At 38.3% G+C, this 8,433-nt stretch overlaps 1 pseudogene; it reads right to left on the bottom strand.

Moving 5' to 3' along the window:
- Positions 2,433–7,311, bottom strand: LOC109845987 (annotated as a pseudogene).

The raw sequence follows: 8,433 nt of genomic DNA, 5'->3' as shown, positions 1-8,433 counted from the left end.
AGGCTTCAAGTTTAATTTGTGAAAGCAAACAAGTATATAGGCAAGAGAATGAGGGGCCAAGAGTGGGCGAGGTTGCACACAGAGGAGAAAGAGAGAGGGATATATGTATAGCACCCTAGCTAACTAGCATTCATGAATCAAGTTGATACTACTACGCCCCTAGAGTTTTGGAGATTTTACAGCGTTGCCATTCGCACGTTCAATTTCAAATTAGGCGGTCGTGTACTAGTCTTCGCGTCAGCGTGAGTCTGCTTGTTCAAGATCATGAGGGCACCAGGTCTCACGTCAACATGCTTGTGCTTAGGATCCTTGGGGCCATAATATCTTACATCAACGTCAATATGCATGTGCAAGATCTATGTGTTTTGTTTTTTTGTTTTTCTTTCTCCCAAGTATGCATGTGCAAGATCTATACATATGTTGGTCACCAATTAGTGTTAGTCCTGTGTATCATCTAAATGCATGGTGCCCTTTTTTCAAATTGGAGATCGATATTGAAATTTCTTGCGTAAACGTGTGTATGAAAATTGAGTACTCATTAGTACCTAAAATCTAAATGGTATCGCAACAATCCAGGTTCAGATCCACTCAAACGCTTGGAAGGATTTTAAAATTAAAAAAAAGATATTACCGCATGAACATAGGCCTCAACGCCAATTCACTTTTACTTCCCCTCGTGAAAGGAAAGCATCTGGGTCGTTATCAGCACTCATGACATCTTATTTCCTATTCAGAAAATCTCCTTGCTTTAATCCCCTACGAATCGGGTCACGTCACGTGCCCCCCATCCCATTTTCGGTTCCGTAAATGGGCCCCTAACAAGCTTCAATGACATGGGGGAGGCTTTTATCCTGTTTACGGTTCTGGCCTTGCTCTGTTTGGTCTGCCCTTTTGGGTGTAGCCGTAGGGGGCATGGGCTAAGCCATCATGCTATAACTGTCGACCGAGAGAGAGGACGGGGAAAATTAATTTTGGAAATGGTTTGGCAAAAAGGTTTTGGGGGGCATAAATACGTTGCGTTTTAAGGGCTGGACATTGTGAAAGGGGAAAGCAAGTTTGCAGGGCTCCTTTGTAGGAACATGCCCCTCCTGTGAAGGGATGGGCCTTAAATTGTCATAGGGGAGGGAGGGCTAGTCTTGTGATAGATGTGAGTCAGGCTTGTTTGTGTGTTTTTTTTTTTTAATTCGTATCTTTTTAGGTGAGGGTCATGTTGAGGAAAGCATGGGTGGCAGGTTTATTTATTTATTTCTCGTAAAAAAAAAGTAGAAATATGAACTCGTATACGTGTATACGTGTACGTATGTATACATGCGTTCGTGTATGTGCGTGCGCGTGCGTTTGTCTGTTTCTGTGTGTGTAAATTAGGTTGGTGCCAAAATGTGTAAGGACACACCGGCCCCTTTTTACTAGACACATGGTGCGTGCGCGCATGTGTAAGGTGCGCTGAGCACGTGCGATACTAGCTAAGAGATGTGGCCTTATTTAGCAAGATGTACTTAGTGACGAAAGTAGCGTACTTTGCCTCCTATAATTTGACTAACATGATGGCTCCAGTCGATAGCCTATCACTGGGTATGACTAATAAGACAGCAAAATAATATACCTCATGTCACTTTTTTATATAGACACACGCACGCGCGCGCCCACGAGCACTATAATATATTCCATTCCTTGTACTAGGCAACAACAAGAAGGGAAGGGTTAGATATAGAACAGATAAAAGAGCGTCACGAATCGTGTTAAAACTGTGTTGTTGAGCAAACCATAATAGGAGCCAGCATGTCATATAGCGGCGGATAAAGGGATACTGTGGTATTGTTTTGCAAAATTTTATAGTACCGTTATGATCGTCTACAGCATAGGCTTAAAATATGCTTTAAACGACTTTTAATCTTTTAGCATTAAGCTTGAGCCTAGTTTTACATACAGTTGAGCATTGATGTTTGACATTGGTAAATTGCAATTACCATCCAAAATAAGCCTCTTGCCAAACATCTCAATGCGAATTATAAGCCACCCTCGCCATTTACCAAGAATTAGGTTGTGGAGAGGGTTGAAATTCTGTAATTCTATATACTAGCAAGAGAAAGCAGGCAATCGATCGACACAGCTGATGGAACGCCCATATGTTGTTAACATTTGCAGTAATGAACTCGTGAACGACAATCTGCGAATAAAACCAGGTACTCACCGTAGTATTTTACCTCCATGCTTTCGTGACGAGCCAGAAGCTTAAGCAGCACCAAGGAAAACTGGGTTTAGAAGAGCAAGAAAGATGCCATGCATACAATAATGCGTTGTAGACCATCAACTTGATGGCTATACAAATGGACTATTTTCCAAGCTAACAGCATAATCAGTCAGATTATGCAGCTAACCTCTCAGAATGGCATGCTGAATTGCAGTCGAAGGATATCAAATGCAAGTATTTGCAAATAATAAATTGTAAATTAACATGCTTGCTGCAAATTCCACTATTCTCATCTCTATATAAAACAGATGATTAGTCATACCCTAGTACAATAAAATTCCTACATGTGATGGTTCTATCATCTCTGATGGAAAAGTACCTCCTAAAAATATCCTCAATATTTATTTTCCCACGACTACGGCATCAAAGCACAAACTATCAACTAGCGAACCTATCAAATTAAGACAGTTCATTACAAAACCTCAGAAGTTGCAATAGCTGCCTACATTTTGCACCCACGAGGTAAGGAAAACAGAGATCCCTCTTCAATAGGACTCCACTGCACAAAGCTACATGTGGATATGACGCAAGAACCATTTTGATATGCTTTTGAAATGCAGCTTACATTCTCTTTTGACGACTTCCTCTAGATAAAATCAGGATTAGTATTAATCCTTTCACACAGAAGAGGTTCACTAAATCCAGTTGAAATCTCTGAAAGGCATGAGGAACTAACGATAACCTCTACCTCTTCCACGGTTCCCCCAACTCCTGCCTCTTCCTCTACCTCTTCCTCCACCATGAGACAAACCGTCAAATGCTCTATTCACATTCTGGTTTTGATTAGGCCCAAAACCTCGCCCCTTTTTAGCATTATTATTAACTGAACCATTTGTAGTTGATGCAGCCCTTTTAGCCCTGAAGCCCAAGTATCCAACCATGTGCAAATTTGAGAATATTAGTGAACTTTATGACAACAGAAGACTAAATTGCTAATGTTGAAAGATGAATTCCTTACCCTATTGTGGAGGCAGGTGATGCTTTAGCCGGCTCATTCCAGGATAGCTTAATTTTGTTATCACCGATAAATGTAGGAGCTTTTGAATGGAGCGGCTGGAAAAATATCGTATATGGTTTTTGATTAATTAAACAGGACCTAAACTGTATATGATGGTTCAACAAAATAATACCTGTGTCATTGCCAGTATATTGTTGCAGACCCTCAGGCCAGTGGTATCTTTCTGCTGGTTCAATTTCTGCAGGAATCAGAGTTGTCAGTGGTTAATATATGAGATAAACATGAATAAGTCAATAGTTCATTCGCAAACAGAACTTACAACTTTAGCCTTTGTCTCTTCATCTTTAGCTGCAGACATTGCCTTGTTGTGCTCTGCCATCCCCTGTGTTAGTTTCTTCATAGCTACCTTCACAACATCTTCAATAGAACTTAACCTGCGTAAAGCAAAACTAAGGGTGCCACTCCAAGTCTTTAAAAAAAATTGCAAACGGATTGGTAAAAGATGTGTAATATTAAGACCATGCTCCCTCCTCAATCAACTTGCACGCACAAAAAAAATAAACAGAGTAAACATGGAACTATCAAAGAAAGCTAGAAGACGCTACAGGACATCACAAACTAACAATATAAGGGATCATCTGCTGCATGTGATAAGAACATCACAAGCTACAGGAGGCAGCAGGAACACAATTTGATTATTTAGGTTAGATCACGCATAAATATTGCATGATTAGTCAATTTCAAAGTGGTGCTACGTAAAAAGTCATCTAGTGAATTGTGATATTTTTCAATTGTGTACTGAAAATTATCTCCATGGCCTGATAGGAAAAGAGCTTTGGCAAAAATCCACCTTGACAATAATCTGTAACAATCTACTTCAATGGTCCATTAATGAACATAAAAAGCAGTGCTACCACAAGGGAGTCTTTCGCTGAGTTTGGGCTTGGCATATAGTTCAACTTCGGAGGAGCTCTACAAAAATATTATAGTATAGCTGGCTCAAAATTGATAACGCAGATTAGATCCATGAATAAGTGTTAGCATCAAGTAAAGATAACATATTATTATCATAACGTTGCAGTGACATAGTACAGTAAACAAATATATTTTTAGGCCATGAGGACTGAATGGACATGTGCAACAAAACAATACCAAGTGCACCAATAGTAGTGACAGGATCTTACACGTGTTGAAATAATCACCGAGTATATGATAGTTTGACAGAGAGATGACTATAGTATTGCTGAATAAAAAAAAGGATTCATGTACTAGTCCCTCACCCGAGCAATTTCCCTAAAGGCGAGAGAAGTACGAAAGAGGGAGAAATCTTCCAAGATGAGAAGGAGGGAGGGAGCGAGAGGAGGGAGGGAGACTATCGAGAAGGTAAAAGAATATGAAAAAAGGAAGAATCTTTTCAGAGAGAGATGAGAAGTCTCTAAATATCCTTCTTAAGTCCTTTATTTTCTTTTTCTTTTTTTTCTTTACTTCAAATTTTATAATATGCAAGATGCGATTGATATTCTTACATAATGAAAGTCATAGATTTTTTATTAAATTTTCTCTTTAAACCTTTGATAGCTAAGAACTAAAACTTATAACAATCTAAACATCTAGAAGCCTTTGTACACTATTTACTAGAAGCTTATATTCTAGTTGGTTAACCGCTAAATGCAGGGCATCCAGAGCCATGTTTAGACTCTTCATTAGAATATCTGGGCTCTCATAAATGTATATAGGATCTTTAAATTTGTTTTAGAAAAGAACAGAAAGAAGATATATTTTGAGGAAACTCACTCACTCGACCTAAAACAGGATGTCATATTCTGTTATGGAATCAGGGCTTAAAAATGGAAGTTCACAAAGCAAGGGCATCTTTGTTTGCCAAGCGTAAACTCATGTCTTTGTTTTCCACATGGATGACCAAATATAAAATAATGAATAGACTATCAATACATTAATTATTTACCAAGAAGACGTATATCTATTCCTTATTCATGTTCTCAGCAATTAACCCAACTATGTGTCATCCACAGATGGAAGTGCATGCCATTTTAGACGCAGATAGACCAGCCATCCTGATGAAAGAGATGCGTCGACAATGATAGACTACAAACCATCAGTCTCAACTAGCACTAGATCTCCATGGAAATAATTATACCTCAAAACATCCCTAATTTATACCAGCAATTATGCACTAAACCGTTGTAGAGTACAAAAATTAAGGTGTAACTATGAGCTTGTATTTGCAGGAGTTATGGTACAACCTTAGAGCAAGTTCAGCAATCTCCTAGTAGGGAGCTCTTGTTGGAGTGCTCTCAAGCATGGGGCCCAATTAGGAGCTTCATACTAGGAAAAATATTCCAACAAACTCCCAACTAGGAGCATAAATATTATTTGAAAAATTGATTCTTCTATGTCTAACATTTTATAAATATTTTTTAAAACAACAAATCTAATAAAAAAAATTTAGTGGGCCCCCACCCCTTAAGAGCTCCCAAGTGCTCCACAAATTTGTGGAGCTCTTAGGAGCTCCATGGTGGGCCCCACCGCCAACTAGGATTTGAGAGCTTCCTTGGGAGCTTGTTAGAAGGTCTTGGGAGATTTTTCTTGCCACATAGGACTTAGGAGCCTTCTTGGGAGGCTGTTGCACTTGCTCTTATACCCATTGTTTTCTGTAGCAACTAGTAATATAAGACATCAACATTCACACAGAGCACGAGTGATTGCATTGTATGCATAAAAAATGTTAAGTGTGACAAGTTCTGAAAACAGATGGAAGTGTAAAGTTGGAAAAGGAAATTCAAAGATACAATTGTTTTGAGGAAGACTCTCAACAATGAATTGACAAATAATAGACAAAATACAGGATTGATACGGTACCTTTCAGTGAAATCTTTATAGTTTTCTGAGAAATCTTCTCCAAGCCTGCGATGGTTGGCCAGTCACAATCTTGTATCCACAAAGACTATTTGTAGAGTTTGGAGTCTGTAGCACATACAGCTCAGCATATATAGAAAAAAAGGAGGGGAGGGGGCGGGGGGGGGATAACAAGAAGGGAAAAAAATGTTTCAAAATAACAAAAGAGTAAGGCTCTGGAGTCCAATGACCTTGTAGGATAAGTGGTGAAAGGTGTATAGTAAGCACTCAACATAATTCAAATTTGCTTCTTCTGTTTTCCTTATAGGCATGAATTTCTGCAGGTAACAGGGAGAACAAATGTAACAAATATGACACTGTTTCAGATAAATAAAGGAAAAAAACATACAAGATAATGAAGCATTTCAATAAAATTAAAGAAGACCATCCTATGCAAACACATAACCCCTAAATAGGAGTACCCATTCAGTCAGATGCAAAAACATGTGTCAAAATGACAAGGACAACAAGAGATATGGATAGCATTGGAAAAATAAAAATTATGATCAAGTATATAATACTAAAGAACTTGAAATCAGCAAATACATTTCAGGAATGATACAAATCCACAGGCTACAACAAAATATATAAGACATTGCAGAAAGCCAATACCTTAAGTAGTTGAACAATTGAGGGAAGAAGTTGCCGTGAATCCTGTGCGGTTGCATAAGGCGAACATCCAGCAAGAGTCTTAAGCAAATCAAGCTTCCTCTCTTCCGGAAACTGATAGAGATAACTAAGCATTAGAAGAAGAGAAACAAGTAGCACTTGACAACATTCAAATAGTTCATAAAATAATAAAGTTAATCTTTCATTTTCTAATGAGAATTCATAACTACATTATTAGCTAAATGAATATCACGATCCCATGAAACCATGAGCAGAGATGAAAGTGTGAAATTGCATATTCAACCAACATTAAGGAGTCATAAACTAGGCAGTTCAATTGTGTGACATTATCAAGTTGGAATTATAAGACTGATGTTAACTAGGTTCCACATAGGAAAATGGCAGTCACTACTCAAGTGGAGTCTTATAGAGGATCAATGGGAGATGGATGTGTAGACGGATTTAATGCATAGAGTCAAAATGGAAGAAACTCGCTCCCATGTCTTTAAACATGAAAGTTACTAGCAGTTCTACCCTGCCTCCGAATTGCCAAATCACCCATAACACAAGACAACATTTATGTACAGGCTGACAAATAATTTGACGTAATGGTAGCGTGTGAGCATGTGTGCACGTGCATGTGTACTTCACCTAACATAATTAAGGTTAACTGTGGATAGACGTCGCTTGGTGCAGATAGACCCCCTGTAGTTCATAGACCCCACTGTGACATGTTTTGACTCTTTTAGCCTCAGAGAAAGGGNGAAGAAACCACCTTTAAAATAGGGTAATAAGTCATTCTATATAAACCACCTTTGATTTTTAATTTATACGTAACCACGTTTAAGCGGTTTTTTGTTCCAATGAACCACTTGATTCATTTTTAAACCAAGTTTTTCGGTAAAAATACCAAGTATATTAGAGAGATGATCCTTAATGGAGATTATAAGGGATCAATTAACCAAAAAAAGCAAGTGAAAAGTGGGCTGGTGGTTGATTACAAGAAACCACTAAAGTTGGTTTACGCATAATTTGAAAATCAAAGGTGGTTTTTATAGAATGACTTTTTTTAACAAATAGACCTCTAGAGGGGAAAAGATCAAAAGAGTAATAAAAAAATTTCATTCAGGGGGTCTATCCACAAGAATTGAACTTATAGAGGGCCTATTCGCAATTGGGCGATAGGACATCTATCAGCAATTAAACCAAAAAAATTATCTAGATGCATTTATGGACAAGTGATGAAGCACGTGCATATACAGAATTGTAACAAAATTGTGGGTGCACAAAGCAGATGAAATATGTTTTTACAAATTGTACTAGAGAGTGAATAATACCTGTGGGGGCAATTTTCAAATGTTTCTGAGATGATTGTGCCTTGAAAGGCTGTTATATAGGATAAGCAGTCACATACATGGCTAAGCACAGGAAACTGAGGGTATTCACACCCCAAAAAGGTACTTCCTTAGAGACAACTAATCCTAATATTGCTATTTTACAAACCACAGTTAGTACAGAGTTTCCACCTATGTTCCCAGCAAGCTATTTTCTTGAGTTTACAAGGGATGGACAACTCAAGGACATCTATTTCGATAGGTATCAATTAATACTAAATCATGCTAACATGCAAGGTTACAGAAAGAACTAGGCGACCTTGGCATTGGACCCAAAGCCTAGAGCCTAGGCGGAAGCCCCCCCC

This window comes from Asparagus officinalis, chromosome 6 (assembly GCF_001876935.1).
Source record: "Asparagus officinalis chromosome 6, Aspof.V1, whole genome shotgun sequence".
NCBI lineage: Eukaryota > Viridiplantae > Streptophyta > Magnoliopsida > Asparagales > Asparagaceae > Asparagus > Asparagus officinalis.
This window is presented reverse-complemented; position numbering and strand designations above follow the sequence as displayed.